Source organism: Mandrillus leucophaeus, unplaced genomic scaffold (genome assembly GCF_000951045.1).
Source record: "Mandrillus leucophaeus isolate KB7577 unplaced genomic scaffold, Mleu.le_1.0 Scaffold498, whole genome shotgun sequence".
Lineage (NCBI taxonomy): Eukaryota > Metazoa > Chordata > Mammalia > Primates > Cercopithecidae > Mandrillus > Mandrillus leucophaeus.
This window is the reverse complement of record NW_012105342.1, coordinates 410,238-427,652: the sequence shown is the minus strand read 5'-3', so window position 1 is coordinate 427,652 and position 17,415 is coordinate 410,238. Positions and strand designations below refer to the sequence as shown.

General features: G+C 37.8%; 1 protein-coding gene across 2 annotated transcripts in view; it reads right to left on the bottom strand.

Annotated features, from left to right (window-relative positions):
- TJP1 (tight junction protein 1) overlaps nt 1-17,415 on the bottom strand; it is a 263,802-nt gene that overhangs the window by 108,334 nt on the left and 138,053 nt on the right. The window lies entirely within an intron of this gene.

Sequence of the window (17,415 nt, the reverse complement as noted above, 5' to 3'; positions counted from 1 at the left end):
AAAAAAAAAAAAAAAAAAAAAAAATCACAAAAAAAACCCCATCTCCTAATGTTTTAGGAAAATTTATGAATTTGTGTTGGGCCGCATGCGACCTGTGAACCACGGGTTGGACAAGCTTGATCTAAGGAATCAGCAGTAAAGAATTCAAAATAAACTTCTTTTAAATGGGGTTAACTGCTCTTGGAGACTTAAAATATTTCAGTCTCTCTTAACGTTACCATTTTACGAAATTGGGACTCCTAAAATGTATTTACAAGTAAATTTTAAAAAGATTCTTCAGAGTTATCAAAAGGTAAAGTAAAATGGGAGAAGGCTAAGCATGACACTCTCAGACCACTAGTCACACCATATAATGCCTATTTCATAAGTGAGGTCTGTCTTCTCTTACTGCTGTTATTAGCATCATGAGAATACGCCTATCAAGGTGCCATGGGCCCAATCTCTCCTTTCCCACAGCGACTTTAATTGAAGATGAATGCCATTTTAGAAAGTAAGTCCCTACAAAGAAAGCCTGCTTCCCTAAATTCAAAGCAACTAGATTAACTATCCTGCCAGATGAATGAGAGAGGAGAGAGAAAGGATCTCTCTGTTCACTCCCATAGATAAGAACTGCCAACCTCACCAGCGTTTTGTTTCAATCTTCCAGTGCAGCAAAACCTCCCTTTAATGAGACCTCTACGGGAAACAAAGCTGTTTTTTTTGTTTTTGTTTTTTTTAAACAAACATTGACCGGGATAACGCATTAAAAAAAAAATTCTTCCATCCATGAGAAGCAACAATAGTATGAGTAAATCAGCTAAACATCAACAGTCCCACTAACGTATACATGATAAAAGTATCTGCAATAGTTGCCAGTTTGTCCAATCTCAGCTGATATTAAGAATGAGAACTGCCTGCATAGCTCTCAGCTCAGCTTTTCTTGATCTATTTCATTAACCAGCGACATTGTTTTACTGCCTTTTTAATCTTTTTCCTATCAGTCCAAACCGCAAGTGATGTGATAACATGCACTTAACTCTCCTTGATAACACACTCTGTGGTATGAAAGTTAATCATCCTCTCTAAGGTCTTAATGAATACAGTTTTCCATTTTGTAAGATGATGTTAATCAAATGGGAAAAATTATTTAACATAAAGGGGGGAGCAGGTTGTAAAACAGCGTGTACATGGTTATCCTAATTTTGTTTAAACATTAGTAGGGAATAAAGGCTGAAAGGATAAAATGTTAACACTGTTTATCATTTTCAAAGTAAAAGGACTGTGGGTGACATTTTTCTATCAGGTGTTTTATCTTCCTTTCTCCATTCCCCATCAGAACAAACTGGCAATGTATTTCAAACCATATTCACCAAATCTCATTCCTATTCGACATTTCAAATACAGACAGTCCTGACTTAGGATGGGTCAGCTTGATTTTCTGACTTGACGATGGTACCCATACAACCATTGCTTTTCATTTCCACTACAGTATTCAAGAAATTATATGAGATATTCAACACTTTACTGTAAAGTAAGCTTTTGTGTTAGATAACTTTGCACAACTATACGCTAATGTAAGCGTTCTGAGCATGGTTAAGGTAGGCTGGGCTAAGCTTATGATATTGGGTACGTTGGGTGTATTAAATGCATTTTTGACTTAAAATACTTTCAACTTATGATAAGTTTAATCAGGACATTGTTCTAAGTGAGTTGAGAAGCATCTGTATCTGTTTTTCACTTGGCTTTTAGGAAAATCAAATAATGTTTAAGAGGATTAACGTTCTTATTGTTAATTATAAAAAATGTTTATTCTCCTGTTAGCAATCTATACATTAAGGTCTTATTTATTTATTTATTTTTGAGACGGAGTCTCGCTCTGTCGCCCAGGCTGGAGGGCAGTGGCTCACTGCAAGCTCCGCCTCCCAGGTTCACGCCATTCTCCTGCCTCAGCCTCTCCAGTAGCTGGGACTACAGGCGCCCGCCACTATGCCTGGCTAATCTTTTTGTATTTGTAGTAGAGATGGGGTTTCACCGTGTTAGCCAGGATGGTCTCCATCTCCTGACCTCGTGATCTGCCTGCCTCTGCCTCCCAAAGTGCTGGGATTACAGGCGTGAGCCACCACTCCTGGCACATTAAGGTCTTAATGCACAGTCTCCAGAAACTTACTTTGTCCAAGGGAGAAGACTAAAATACTAAAACATAATTGTCCTCACCATTCCATATCAAAATCAATATAGTTTTTCTTTGGAGGACTGGAAAAGTACACATCTCAACAAACTTCTCTGTTAAACATCAAATATAGCTTGATTTACCTGAAGGAAGACCTATGTAGAAGTAATTGAGAATGAAACATCAAAAGAAGTGGTTAGGCTCTTGACCAGCCACTAAACCAACTTAATCCATAATATAAGTGAGTTACTATGTTTTACCACTCCTTATCTTTTCTAAAAAACAACAGAAAAATATATTCCCAGTTTAAATCATGGACCATGTCATTTCTCTCCATTCTCTAGCCTTTCATTTGCTTCTGTGGCAAAAGCAGCAAATTCTATCCATGGTTGTTTCTATAACCAGACAGTCCTGATGAGGAGTTCTGAATGAACTGAGGAATGGACAGATGCACAAACACATAAATATGTAATAATGCAAATACAGTAAAATGATAATGGTAGAACCTTAGTGGTTGGGATTCAGGTATCCATGGTAGACTTCTTTCAATCTTGCTATGTGTTTGAAAGTGACCATAATAAAATGCTGGGGAAAAACTAAGAAATCCTTCTAGTAAATCACTCAGAAATCAAAGCTAAAATTGATAAAAGACATTTTTAGTACCAGTAAATTTATTAACCACTATTTTCATGAGCATTCCATAAAGAAAAAATGTTCACTAATGACTGAGAATTTTAATTCTTCAGAAAAGCAAGGGGTGGGGAGGTTCCTTTGGAAGAATACCTAAGAAACGCATGGCTTCTGGGGTGGAGAAAGGAAAACCAGGTGGGAGGAGTATCACTTTTCACTGGGAGCCCTTTGCACTTTTTCACTGGAAGCCCTTTGCACTTTTAATCACATTCATCTATTACTTATAAAATATTTTTAAAACTTAATATCCTTATCGTAAACTTGCTTGTCATTTTCTCATTTCAAAAATACACAAGAGATAGATAATTGCGTAACTTGCACAAAAAGCTTCCGGTAAATTACCAGTCTCAGGCTCAAGACATTTAGGCTTGTAGGAGATCAAGGGGAAAAATGTATTATTCCTCTAAGCATGATTCTAGCACTGCCATTCCCTAATAACTCAGACAGATGTTGGTAAACAGGAAATGAACTAGACCAAGCATAAGGAGACCAGAGCCCAAAGGTATCATCAACTAGAAACATGATCTTAATTTTCCTCACCTATACAATTAGGGAAATGGGTGAAATTATCGCAAATGAACAGACTTTTCTAGCTCCAAAATTCTATTAGACTATAATTCCAATGAACAGGCTACAAATTCAATAATTAGTGAAGTACTGCAGGCATCAAAAGTGACTGCAATTCATGGTTGCTGGATTCTGAGTTCTGTGCACATTTCTAAGCATCAACTGACTAGAATCACAATTTCTGAAGAAGCAAAAAGCTGTATTTCAGAATCTGCCAAGAGTTTGTTTAGTTTCTTTGTTCTAAGCTCCAGCTGGCAAAGACACTACTCAGATCACCAACTCTGAAGGGCTTCCTGCCAAAACTTCAGATCCTAGTTCTAGGCAGTTTCACTGTCCTTTAGGACTGATTACTGAATGGGGAAAGACAGGAGGGCACAAGAACTGACAAGACAGGATGAGCCTATAACTGGAAGAACAAATCCAAAAGAAGATACAAAGTATACTCCAAATGAAGAACTCAACATTATCTAAATACACAGCCAGTTAAATTTTACTATCCTTACGGCTGTAATTTCAAAAACAATCCATGTATCATTCATTCATTCATTCAACAAACATGTATCAGATACAGTAAGTGTTGGGGAGGCCAAAAATAGATCCCTCTTCCTGCCTAGGGGCTCAAAGCAGCAGCTAAGAACACTAAATAAATGGTATTTAAGTTGGTGCAAAAATAATTGCAGCTTTTGCCATTAAAATAGCATCAAAAGATAAGAGCTTTTTGCACCAAAATAAATAACTTTTGCACCAAATAGATAAGAGCTGTTATGGAAGATGCAAAAGGACTGTGTCTGCTGTGAAGATCAGAGACCTATTCCCTGAAACAGCAACCGTTTTGAGTTCGAGCGTGAAGGATGTCCACGAAAACAGTGGAGAAAGATGTTTCAGAAGAAACAGCACGTCAGCAAGATTGCGTGCTGATACACATGCTGCTGGCTTTGATATGACTAAGTTGTACAATTTGTGGACCAGGGAGAGAGGAAAAGGAGAGAAGGTGCAAGGGTATCAGATCACAATGGTCTTTATAATATAATGCCAATGACTTTAAACTCAAACGGAAGACACTGAAGAATTTTTGACAATCAAATGACATAATCAGAATTCATTCTGAAGGCTGTAATGGGAAAATGATTTGAGAAAGGGAAACCAGTTAGAAAGTTAGGGAGAAGTGGGGGCGGAGTTCAAGATGGCTCTTGAGTAGTCAACCAAGTAGCAGCGCTGAAGTCAAACGGAAAAGATGTAATTACCCAAGGACTAAGATAATCCTGTGGACAACCAAAGGAACTTGAGAAGGAGCAGACAATGAGGATACATGAAAACCAATGGAGCTAATACAAAACACTACTTACTGTCCAGAGAATACATCAAAGCTTAAGATCCCTCAATTTTTGCTATCAATACACCTCATTTACCTGACATCATAAAATAATAAAATTTCCTCAAATCTTCAAGGAACACTCTTTCTTGATGACATGGAGTTCCCCATTAGGAAAACCAAAGAGGAAAGGTATTAAGAACGCTCCGGGACCCTCCGAGTTCCCTCTGTGAGCAAAGCTGCTACACTGAACTGTTCTGATTCCTTCTCAACTCCAAAGTCTTTCTGTTTTGGTCTTTTTGGCTTTTTTCCATCAAGATTGAAAGCAAGATCATCTATGGAGATGAGGTTGAGCCAGGAACCTAAGGAGAAGTACAACGTAAGTTTTAGGGAATAAAACAGATGACCCCTGCCCTTCAATGAAGTTTCAATTACATAATCTCAAATTGTGATCACTGCAACACAAACGAATTACAAAGGGAATAGTGTTATGTGTTAAAAGGTAAAGCAAAATATGTATATTTGGACTGATCTGAGGGGCTGTCATTTAAATTCCCGAAATAGAAATGTCCAGGAGGTAGTAAAAAAGATCACTCTAAAATCAAATGAAGAAGGGTCCTAAGGATATTCAGGGATTCAACAAACTTCATGAATAGAGGACAAAAATTCAGGAAGCATAAGAATTAAAATAACGATCAAAATAAGAAGGTAGCAACTATAGGATAAAAGTCTCAATAGAAATTAAGTAAATTTAGCATCCAACACCCCACTGTATTCAACACTGGTTAAATTTACAAATATATCATTGTGTCCACCTCTTGGCTAACAGTTTAGGAAACAAGGGATGAGATGGATATGATTAGGAAGTACTAGTTGGAAAGAAAGACATAGTGAACCTGTAATTTTTCGGTTGATCAAAGTTGAAGGTCTGCTAAAAACGTAAGTTCACAGATAAGCTGCTATATTAGCTATAAAACAGGAGTAAAAGAACATCAGCTTAAAAGTTATCATTATGTGTACATTAAATATTGAGAAAATCTCAATAGGGACAGTTACAAATATTCTTGGAAAGTTTAGAGTGCTTTCCAGTTACCAAAAATAAAACTATTTTTAGGTATAGCATCTTCTAAAGGTTGAAGATAGATAAAAAGACCTCTCACAGTTTATTCAGGTAAAGAGGAGGAAGAAAGGAATGGTATAGCAGGGATGAAGAGAGAGTGACAGTTCTCTGAGTATATCTTTTTGTATAACTCTCTTTCTTAGAACACAGTATTGTTTCACAACATTACCCTTCACAGACCAAAAAATTAAACTATTAAAACCAAAAAGACATGGAGGGAAGGGAAGCAATCAAAAACAGAATAAAAACAGTAACAAATTAACTACATTACAGATGGAGAATGCAACCACACTAAAGAAGTTTAACTTTCCTATAAATCCAGTATTTTAAAATAAAAGGTTTAAAGAAAAATGTTATAATGGTATAGAAAAATGCAGAAAGATACCAATTTCAGAAAAAATCATATTTATGTACTCAGAAAAAAAGCTTGGTTTCAGAGTTGTATATTTTAAGTTTTTATATATTCTACAATGAACACATGAATTTCATAATCCTTGAAAACTGGTAAACGTCACATCTGAATTACGAAACAAAAAACAGGCAAAAGGGGCCAGGCATGGTGGCTCACGCCTGCAATCCCAGCACTTTTAGAGGCTGAGGCAGGCAGATCATTTGAGGCCAGATGTTCAAGACCAGCCTGGCCAACATGGTGAAACCCCGTCTCCACTAAAAATACAAAACTTAGCCAGGTGCGGGGGCACATGCCTGTAATCCCAGTTACTTGGGAGGCTGAGGCACGAGAATCCTTGAACCCGGGAGGCGGAGTCTGCAGTGGGCCGGGACTGCACCACCGCACTCCAGCCTGGCCACAGAGTGAGGCTCTTGTCTTAAAATAAAACCATAATCAAAAAACAGGGAAAACTGACCTACACTGTTAGAAGCTGGGACAGGGTTATCTTTGTATATGTAGTAACTGGAAGGGATGAAGGTGGGGGAGCTTCTGGGACACTAGTAAATGTTCTTCCTTGATCTGAGTTGTGGGCAAACAGGCGTATTCACTTTGAAAATTAATCAATCTGTGTACACCTATGATTTGTTTAATGTATTATGTTATTTAAAAATTCAGAATAAAGTAATCTGACACAACAGTAAATAATTTGACTGCAATGGATTAAAATAAATCAAATATGCTTCCATCCATTCATATGCTCATACTGATTCTAAAAAACGGTAAGTGCTGGCAAAACTCATTATTTTGAGAAACTGTACATCTAGGAAAAGAATAAGATATTTACTCTTCCTTTCCTATACAAACAGTACCAGTGGGTGATCAAAATAGTAGACGAAGGGAAGTTTATGTATTTATTTATTTATTTTTTGAGACGGAGTCTTGCTCTGTCGCCCAGGCTGGAGTGCAGTGGCCGGATCTCAGCTCACTGCAAGCTCCGCCTCCCGGGTTCCCACCATTCTCCTGCCTCAGCCTCCCGAGTAGCTGGGACTACAGGCTCCCGCCACCTCGCCCGGCTAGTTTTTTGTATTTTTAGTAGAGACGGGGTTTCACCATGTTAACCAGGATGGTTTCGATCTCCTGACCTCGTGATCCGCCCGTCTCGGCCTCCCAAAGTGCTGGGATTACAGGCTTGAGCCACCGCGCCCGGCCGGGAAGTTTATTTTTTAGAAGCATTCCAGCTAACCAGTGAAAAAGGAATAATAAAAATTGAATATCATCATTCTATAACACCTAGTGAATTACGGGATCTAAAATTGATCATCAGTGGCTGCAGACATCATCCAAAAACAACAGAAAAAACCCTGGCACTGAATGCCACTTATGAAGTAGAACTGTAAAAACAAAAACATCAAATCTGAATCTGGTCAAGGCTCTGGATCGACATTCTGCGCTATCCAGTACAGAAGCCACCAGCAACATGGGGCTACTCAGCACTTAAAATGTGGCTGGTCCAAACTGAGATATGATATATGTAAACGATATATATGATACGAAATAGGATATATATTACGATATGCTATGTGTAAAATATACATATGACATGTAAAATATACATGCAACAGTATTCAGAGACTGAATATGAAAAATAATTTAAAATATCTCACCTATAATTTTATATCATTGCATGCTAAAATGGTAATATTTTGGATATATGTTTTAAATAAAATATGAAAATTAAGTTTACCTTAAAAAACGTTTTGGTGTGGCTACATTATACAGATGGCTCATGTGGTATTTTTATTAGAAAGAATTGCTCTAGCTTCAGTTAACCAATTTACAGGAAATACAGTAGGCCAATCACCACTGTAATCACCACAAGGAAGCAAACACCAAAATCCATACTGTGAAAAATTCTACAAACAATTCTGTTTCTCAACCAATAAAGCTGCAAGGGAAGAGAGGAAACAGAGAGAGAGAAGCGGCGGACCACATATGCCTAAGAGAAATGTTAAACAATCACAATAAGAGAATCTCATTAAGGAAAGCTGACATTTAAAACAATTAGAAAACACTAAATATGGCTGGGCGCAGTGGCTCATACCTGTAATCTCAGCACTTTGGGAGGCCAAGGCAGGTGGATCGCCTGAGGTCAGGAGTTCGAGACCAGCCTGGCCAATGTGGTGAAACCCCATCTCTACTAAAAATACAAAAAATTAGCCAGGCATGGTGGCAGACGCCTGTAATCCCAGTTACTCAAGAAGCCGAGGCAGGAGAATCCCTTGAACCCAGGGAGGCAGACGTTGCAATGAGCCAAGATCGCACTATTGCACTCCAGCCTGGGCAACAGGAGTGAAACTCTGTCTTAAAAAAAACAAAACAACAAAACAAAACAAAACACACTTAAGTATTTGGAGTTTATTTAAAAAGTGTGCTAATGATAATGTAATTACAGTACTTTAAAAAGAAAGACATCTTTTAGAGATATATATTCAGATACATGTTGAGTATTCTCTTTCTTCTCTGAAATGCTTAGAACCCTAAGTGTTTCCGATTTCAGGATGGACATCCGAAATCCGAAAATCTGAAATCTGAAATGATCCAAAGAGAACTTTCTTTGAGCATTATGTCAATGCTCAAACATTTGGAGCATTTCAGATTTGGGATGCTCACCCTGTATTAACAGATGAAAAGATGTCTGGCATTTGCTTCAAACTAATGGGGAAGGGAAGACACAATGAATGAAGTATAGATGAAATGAGATTGGCTCTTAAGTTGTTAACCGTACTGGGTGACAGTAACGTGGGAATTCATTATATTCCCCACATCCACTTTTCTATGGGTTTGAAAATTTTCCACTTAAAAGAAGGTAACTTGAGAGGACTAGAAATTAATTACTGATTTAGGAAAGACCAAAACCAAGAATGCTGCTACCATGATGCCAGGACATTAAGCAGTATTTCCATGAGTTGGCTATTCCAGCAACAGATTCCTCTTTCAGAAATAGTAACAAAAATGCAACTAGTTCTGGGGATGGATTAGTACCTTCTGCTGCTTTTCTAAGCTGAATTTAAGGTGGTCTAACATTACCAGAAAGTGAACAACAGAATTAAAAAGGCAACTTTCGTCTGGAAGGGGTATCAGATATTAATTAAATAATAGCAGAGAACTAAGTACAGGTTGTCGTAAGTGCTATAAAGGGATACACAGTTCAAAGCACAGAGTTTTGACCTAGTTTCTGGGCTCCGGGCAGAGTCCTTGAGGAGAAGAATGAGGGATAGCTATGAGGTGCATGAGGGATGGAAGTGGGAAGCCTTCCGGGTAGAAAAAACAGCACGTGCAAGAGCCTGGTACAGGAAAGAGCATCTCTCATTTGTTCAAATAATGTTTGAGAGTTTCCTATATGCTAAACACTGTGTTAAACCACACGAATAACCAGACACAACTAGTATGACCTTTGTTCTCATGGAGCTTATAGTCTAGCGGGAGAACCAGATGATCGAAAAACTCTATGGCTAAATATATAATCACAAGTTTAAATAAGTACTATGAAGGAAGGAAAAACAGTGCCATGAGGAACTCAAAGAGAAAGCTGATAGGAAGTACACCTGCTAGGAACTAAAAAGAGGAAAGTACAGTTTGCGAACAAGAAGCAAGGAGGAACAAGATCCAAGATGTGACTAGAGGGGTAGGCAGGGGCCAAATAATCCGCTAGGAGCCTACTGACTACATTAAGGATTAATTGATCTTTTACTCTAAAGGCAATTAAGCAGCCTAGGAATTCTAGGATGAGTGTTCATTCGTGTGTGTGTGTGTAGTGGGGGGGGGAAGGGAGAGAAACTAATCAAACCTGGATTTTGAGAAGATTATTTTAGAAAAACAGATTGTAAGGGGAAGAGGGGGGTATGATACTACTTAGGAGGCTATTACAGGAATCCAGAGGGACGATTACTTGGTGGGGGCAGGGGGGAGGAGGGAGAATGTAAATGGTTCGAAGTAGAGATAAAACAAGTAGAAAGACCTGAGATGCTCAGATGATCAAAGCTGAATGGAACTTGCTAATCAACCATTCACCACACTAGGTAGACATCCAAACTGAGCCAGGTACCCTGGATTTGGAATAGTCTTTCATCTCCATTGCCTAATCCATCAGACTAAAGACTGCATCTCTCACCTAATGCCATTGTAATAATTTCTTCAAAAGCATCTCAGGAACCCAGGGAACCTTCCTCTGGAACCACAAAACATCTTGCTGGGCTGAAACTACTAACCTACAGGCTGACTGATCTTTGTCCAGAAACAAATAAATGAATGAATAAATGAATCCTCCTTCTGAAACCACAAAACATGCTGAAAACTACTAACCTACAGGCTGACTGATCTTTGTCCAGAAATAAATAAATGAATGAATAAATGAATCCTCCTTCTGGAATCACAAAACATGCTGAAAACTACTAACCTACAGGCTGATCTCTGTTCAAAATGCATGAATGAATGAATGAAGGTCCTATATAATCTACAGGCCAACCTTTGTCCATAAGTAAATAAACAAGTAAATAAATAAAATTCCTATATGCCTCCTCTCTGATACTAAAATGGGCTTCACTTAAAATGTTTTTAGAAGACTTGGCTAACATAATAGCTTAGTATGTGCTGAGCCCACAACCACCCTGAGATGGGTCCTGTTTGCCTTTTTACATTTGCATTTTGTGTACAGATGAGAAAACAGCCATTTAGTCGCAGACTCAGGATTCAGATTCCAGAGCCTAAACTCACATAGTAAGTAAAACTTAAGAGTTGCTCAATGATAGTCTTTTCAGTACTTCTTTTACTTGACCTCTCTGTGCAGGATCTGGCCTGCTGACAGGTGAATGGTGCTTACATGGGTGTTCACTTTGTAATAATTCATTAATGTACATTTGCTCTATGTACTTCTGTACACATGGCAATATACTTCACAATAAAAAGATATAAAAAACTAAGTCAACTAGCAAGACTTAAGTCAGGGTGATTTACATGAAAATCCGGATTTACAACCTCTTTTGAAAAACTGGGAGATCTGGCCTGTCTTCTTCTAAGACAACAATCAGCTGGGGCTGAGCAAGAGCTGCTTCCTTTAGACGAGCTGGCTTGTGCTCTGATGGACCAGTGCCCTCTCCTCTGGCTTTCGCGATTCGTGCTGCCTGTCTGGTCTAAGACTCACCTAACACCATTCCATACTCTTCTCCCTGGCACTCTCTTACAACACACGAACATGTACGGATGTGAATGTGTGAGTTACAGAACATATAAGTAGATGTATGATTACCTATGGCAAGTAAATTTAACCTCAGTTCCCTCACCTGTAAAAACAGAGATAGCGGTACTATCTAACAGAATTGTGAACATTGAACGGGGTAATGCACATAAAACACTCAGTATCTGTCACAGAGTCAGCATGCAATGTTAGGGGCTACTGTTTGTTCTGACACAGATTTCTCACACTTACGACTAAAATGTAAGCCTACTTGCCACGGCTACTGGCTTGATTTTTATAGTTGATATAGCATCAAAATAGCATACTTCCGTATTAATACTCCAGTAAGTATTAATATTCCAATAATTACCACTGTTAGAAAAAAAATCAGTAAATAAATCTTCCTTATACCTTCAAATGACATTACCAGGAAATTTTTCCTACAATTATATTTTGAAAGGCAGACTTCTTTTTGTCAAATTCATGTATTTCCCCTGATTGCGGCTTTTGGTGGTCTGATCAGTCAGGCAAGTGGATATCTTACTAATAAAACATACTTTAGTATGACAGATTTAAGATCTTAGTCATAAAACATCCTCAAAACTAGGACCAACTTGATTTTTCAAGATAATCACAGGAACACCAAAAGAAGCTTACTACCTTTTACTCAGCTGTTAGTACTCCAATGACTGCCTAACAACGCATATCTAATTCTTGCCCCTCAGACAGACATACATAATATTTTTCTTCAAAAAGCCACAAAAGTCTAACTGAAACTATTTTTCTCCCAAAACCAATAAAGTCCTCATACAAGGGAATACCATGAAATACAAGAACAGAATGAAAACTAATGAGCTACAGTTATCCACAATATAATCTTACAAACATAATGCTAAGCAAAAGAAGCCATACACAACAGAATTCACACTAGAAGATTCTGTATGTGCAAAGTTCAGAGAGAGTCAAAACTAGTGCTTTCAGAATGCATAATTGGGTGGTAACTATAAAGAAAAACAAGAAAACGAGAACCCTAGAAGATACATGTGATCTTTGAGGGAGGGAGAACATGACCCAGAGAAGGCATGTTAGGGATTCTAGCACTTAACATCATGGACAGAATTTGATTTGCTGCCCTCTACCCACACCATTAAAAAGCCCTATCAGTACAGAGATGTGTTCACTGCTCCATCTCCAGCACCTACAACAGTGACTGGTACACACAAGGTAACCAACAAAAATCCGTTGAATGTAAAAATGCCTGCTTTAGGAATCCAAATTGTTACATATTTCACAGCTTCTTGAACCCTAAATCTAACAGTAACAGGTACTACAGTGTCCATTTGCCTTGTCAGTATATTCAACAAGTTGTTAAGCATATAAGTCCAATTACTTTATAATTCTTAATGTGTTCCTCCTATTGAGATACTGATACCAAACATATGCAGAAAACACTTACATGAATGTATCCAGATTCAATTCAAACATTTAAAAATATTAACAAGGAAAAATACACAAACTGCTGAACAGCAAGCCCAGGTTCTAGGTAATGACTTTGCCACCTCCTCCAACCAAGAAAGCACATAAGATTGCTCTGTTATTACAGGATGACCATAAGTTTGCTCATTTTTTTTAAGAGTAAACAATGCAAATCCTTTGTTTCTTGAACAATGAGTTACACAATTCACAAGGTCATCATTACAGAGTACAGCAGTTGAAAACTGTAAATTTCCAGATCAGGATCCCAAACAAAATGTACTCACTTAATATTTGTTAAGCTAACAAAAATAATTAGTCATTACTGGTATCCTCCTGAATTTTAAAATTACATACTGAATTAAGTGAGCTAATCTTAACTTGTGATATTCAGTTGCCAGAAACTGTTGTACAATCTCTAAGATAGTGACACTTCCAAAAGAGTGAAAATTCCTAAGCTAACCAAGAAGGAAAATGAACTTTTCAGTCTTTGGGAATGTACATTTTTTTAAAAAGCAAAAAACATTTCAGTAAATAAAAAAAAATTAATTAAACTAGGTATATGCTAATCTTATGCTCCTAACTAGAATCCACAGATGAGCTTCTGTTTTACATCCTTTCTGGACATAAACTAGAATTGAGATCATTCATCAATTAACTCACTTCCCAGTATTCCCAGTGTAACAACTGAAACATACCCCCAACAAAAACTAATAAAACCTTATCTCTTGATCTATCCCAAAGTGAGGGCCACCTGAGATTCAGTATTGAGCACTACATATATGACACTCAGGGTTTTGTTATCACATCTCAAATGGTGTTTTATAGTACAAAGTTTGGTAACATTGGTGTTCTCGTGATCTAAAGCTGTGTTCTTGTGGTAAAGGCAATCATTCAGAGTCCATTTATTTTCATCCATGTTTAGGATATGATAAAACTTCCTACCCACGTATTCCCCACATACTTCTCATTATTAAGTATTTATCTGTTTAAGAGGAATGGAAATAAAGCACCTGGCTAACCCATAAAGGAGCAACCTGAAGCCACTCTTCTCTGCAATAAATAAATAAAGATGCACTCTAGGTCAGAGACAGCAAAAGTCTTATTTTTATTGCTGGTTTATGCAAGAAATACTGAAACAAACCAATTTTATAGGATTAACTTTAAAATCTATAAACTATCCTAATGTGTATTTCTTTCTACAAGACTAAAAGTTGTTAAAGTAAAAAGATTTTTCAAGATTTGCTTTCAAAATTCAGAGGTGCAAAGCAAGTTCCAGTCAAATACTCCAGGAGGATCATTCTAGACATAAATTATCTTTTCATTTAACATATGATCAAAACTTTGCTAATTAAAAATAACTGTGCTCATTCCACTAGCTTGTCTTCAGCTATTACAACACTCAGTCATACACAACGCTGAGCACGTGAATGCTTTCAGACAGGCCTGAAATGAGCAACGGCTGTCAGAGATGGGTGGCACTACACATGAATTTACAGCTGGACTCGCGGTCTTTCAGTAAAGTGAATTTTTATCATATCAGGGGTATGTCAAGAAACAGAATTGCATCTCCAAATTTTCCAGGAAAACTATTATTTTAAAAGACATTTTCCTTAGCAGCATGGTGATCTCTCATATTTATACACAGCTTTATTCTTAGAACTGTACAGAGTTTACATTTGGTCTCTAAATAGAAAAGAGATTAAAGAGCAAGTGAGAGTCAGAGCCAGACCTTGTTTCCAGGACTGGGGGGAAAAGGGGAGTGGAATTACTGTACTTTTTTCCCCTTCAAATCAAACTGGAAGCAGTACTACATATACTGCATTACAGCCCTCAAAGCCACAGATTGGTTTCTACCTCATTATTTATTGGTGTCTTTCCTTTTTTTTTTTTGAGATGGAGTCTCACTCTGTCGCCCAGGCTGGAGCGCAGTGGTGTGATCTTGACTTACCGCAACCTCGGCTCACTGCAAACTCTGCTTCCTGGGTTCAAATGATTCTCCTGCCTCAGCCTCCCAAGTAGCTGGGATTACAGGCATGTGCTACCACACCCGGCTAATTTTTGTATTTTTAGTAGAGATGGGGTTTTGGCCATGTTAGTTACGCTGGTCTTGAACTCCTGCCCTCAGGTGATACGCCCACCTCAGCCTCCCAAAGTGCAGGGATTACATGCTTAAGCCTGGCAAATTGGTGTCTTTCCTAATAATATAATGTAATTTGTGCCAATATATAACCAGAGGGGGAAAAAACACTGTAATTTGAAACATAACTGTCTTATGAAGCTGTCCTGAAACAAACAAGAGTGGTAAAATGCAGTTAGGATTATCAGCCAACTATATAAATTAAACCTTTAACCATGACGGTCTAAAATGCCAAACACATACAAAAAATATTGCTACAATGAGGATCATTAAAAGCTGCAGTCGAACTTCAGTGACTTCTCATAAACTACAATTCGTTTTTTACTTTTAAAACAGTGTGAAGCAAGTATGCATTGATCAGTAACTATCATAATTGAAACTACATTGTATCACTCGCTCAAAAAACAATTCCTATATGTAATGACTGATTTGTGTCATTAACTTTTTGTTCATTAGTTTGGCCATTTTCTGCAGTTCTTAAGGTTTCAAAAATGTTGCGATATCAAGAAGAGCTCAGTGTATACACAACATAACTCAAGATGGATTAAAGACTTCAACGTAAAACCCAAAACCATAAAAATCCTAAAAGAAAACCTAGCAATACTATTCAGGACACAGGCCTGGGCAGACCTTCATGACGAAAACACCAAAAGCAATTGCAACGAAAGCCAAAATTGACAAATGGGATCTAATTAAACTAAAGAGCTTCTGCACAGCAAAAGAAACTATCATCAGAGTGAATAGGGAACCTACAGAATGGGAGAAAAACTTTTGCAGTCTACTCATCTGACAAAGGTCTAATATCCAGAATCCACATGGAACTGAAACAAATTTACGAGAAAAAAAACAACCCCATCAAAAAGTGGGCAAAGAATATGAAGAGACACTTCTCAAAAGAAGACATTTATGCTGCCAAAAAAAAAGGAGGTATTTATGCGGCCAAAAAACATAGGAAAAAATGCTCATCATCACTGATCATTAGAGAAATGCAAATCAAAACCACAATGAGATACCATCTCACGCCCGTCAGAATGGTGATTATTAAAAAGTCAGGAAACAACAGACGCTGCCGAGGCTGTGGAGAAATAGGAACACTTTTACACTGTTGGTGGGAATGTAAATTAGTTCAACCACTGTGGAAGACAGTATAGCAATTCCTCAAGGACCTAGAACCAGAAATACCATTTGACCCAGCAATTCTATTACTGGGTATATACCCAAAGGAATATAAATCATTCTACTATAAAGACACAGGCACACATGTTTACTGCAGCACTATTTACAATAGCAAAGATATGGAACCAACCCAAATACCCATCAATGATAGACTGGATAAAGAAAATGTGGTATATATAAACAATGGAATACTATGCAGCCATAAAAAAGAATGAGTTCACGTCCTTTGCAGGGACACAGATAAAGCTGGAAATCATCATCCTCAGCAAACTAACACCAGAACAGAAAACCAACCACCACATGTTCTCACTCATAAGTGGGAGTTGAACAATAAAAACACATGGACACAGGGAAGGGAACATCACACACCAGGGCCTGGGGCCTGCTGCTGGGGGGTGGGGAGACAAGGGGAGGGAGAGCATTTAGGACAAATATATAATGCATGTGGGGCTTAAAACCTAAATGATGGGCTGACAGGTGATGCAAACCACCATGACACACGTATACCTACGTAACAAACCTGCACATTCTGCACATGTATCCCAGAACTTAAAGTAAAATTAAAAAAAAAAAAAAAAAAGCCCACTGTGCTCCACTTGATACAATAAATCAATTCCTGGGAATCATGTAAATCAGTGTAACAGTAAAAAGTGACATAAACCATTTTCGTACTAACCTACGTTGTAATTTCAGATAGCCACAGCAGGGAATACTACTATTCCTGATACTTAACAAAAACATTTTAGTATGCAGCAAAATCTAATAAGCACATACAATAGCACAATCTTACATTAAATTTTACTGCTTCCTCCAAAGGGAAACAGCTTGAAAACACAGAAGTCACTGAAACTTCCTTCAGCTACTTTCTGTGATTCAACCAATGAAACTGTTTCTTACAATGATTCATAGCATTTTCTTACACATTTAAACAATTCTTTGGTGACGCACAGAACCATTTTAATTCTTGTTTTTCAGCTTTCTAATAATCTTATATTAAGTACACCAGTAAACAAAATTCTGATTGCAAATGCAGATGTATATCACACATACAGAAAACTTTTTCTCCTTTATCTATTTAGAGACTGAGTCTCGCTCTGTGGCCCAGGCTGGAGAGCAGTGGTGCAATCTTGGCTCACTGCAACCTCTGCTTCCCGGGTTCAAGCG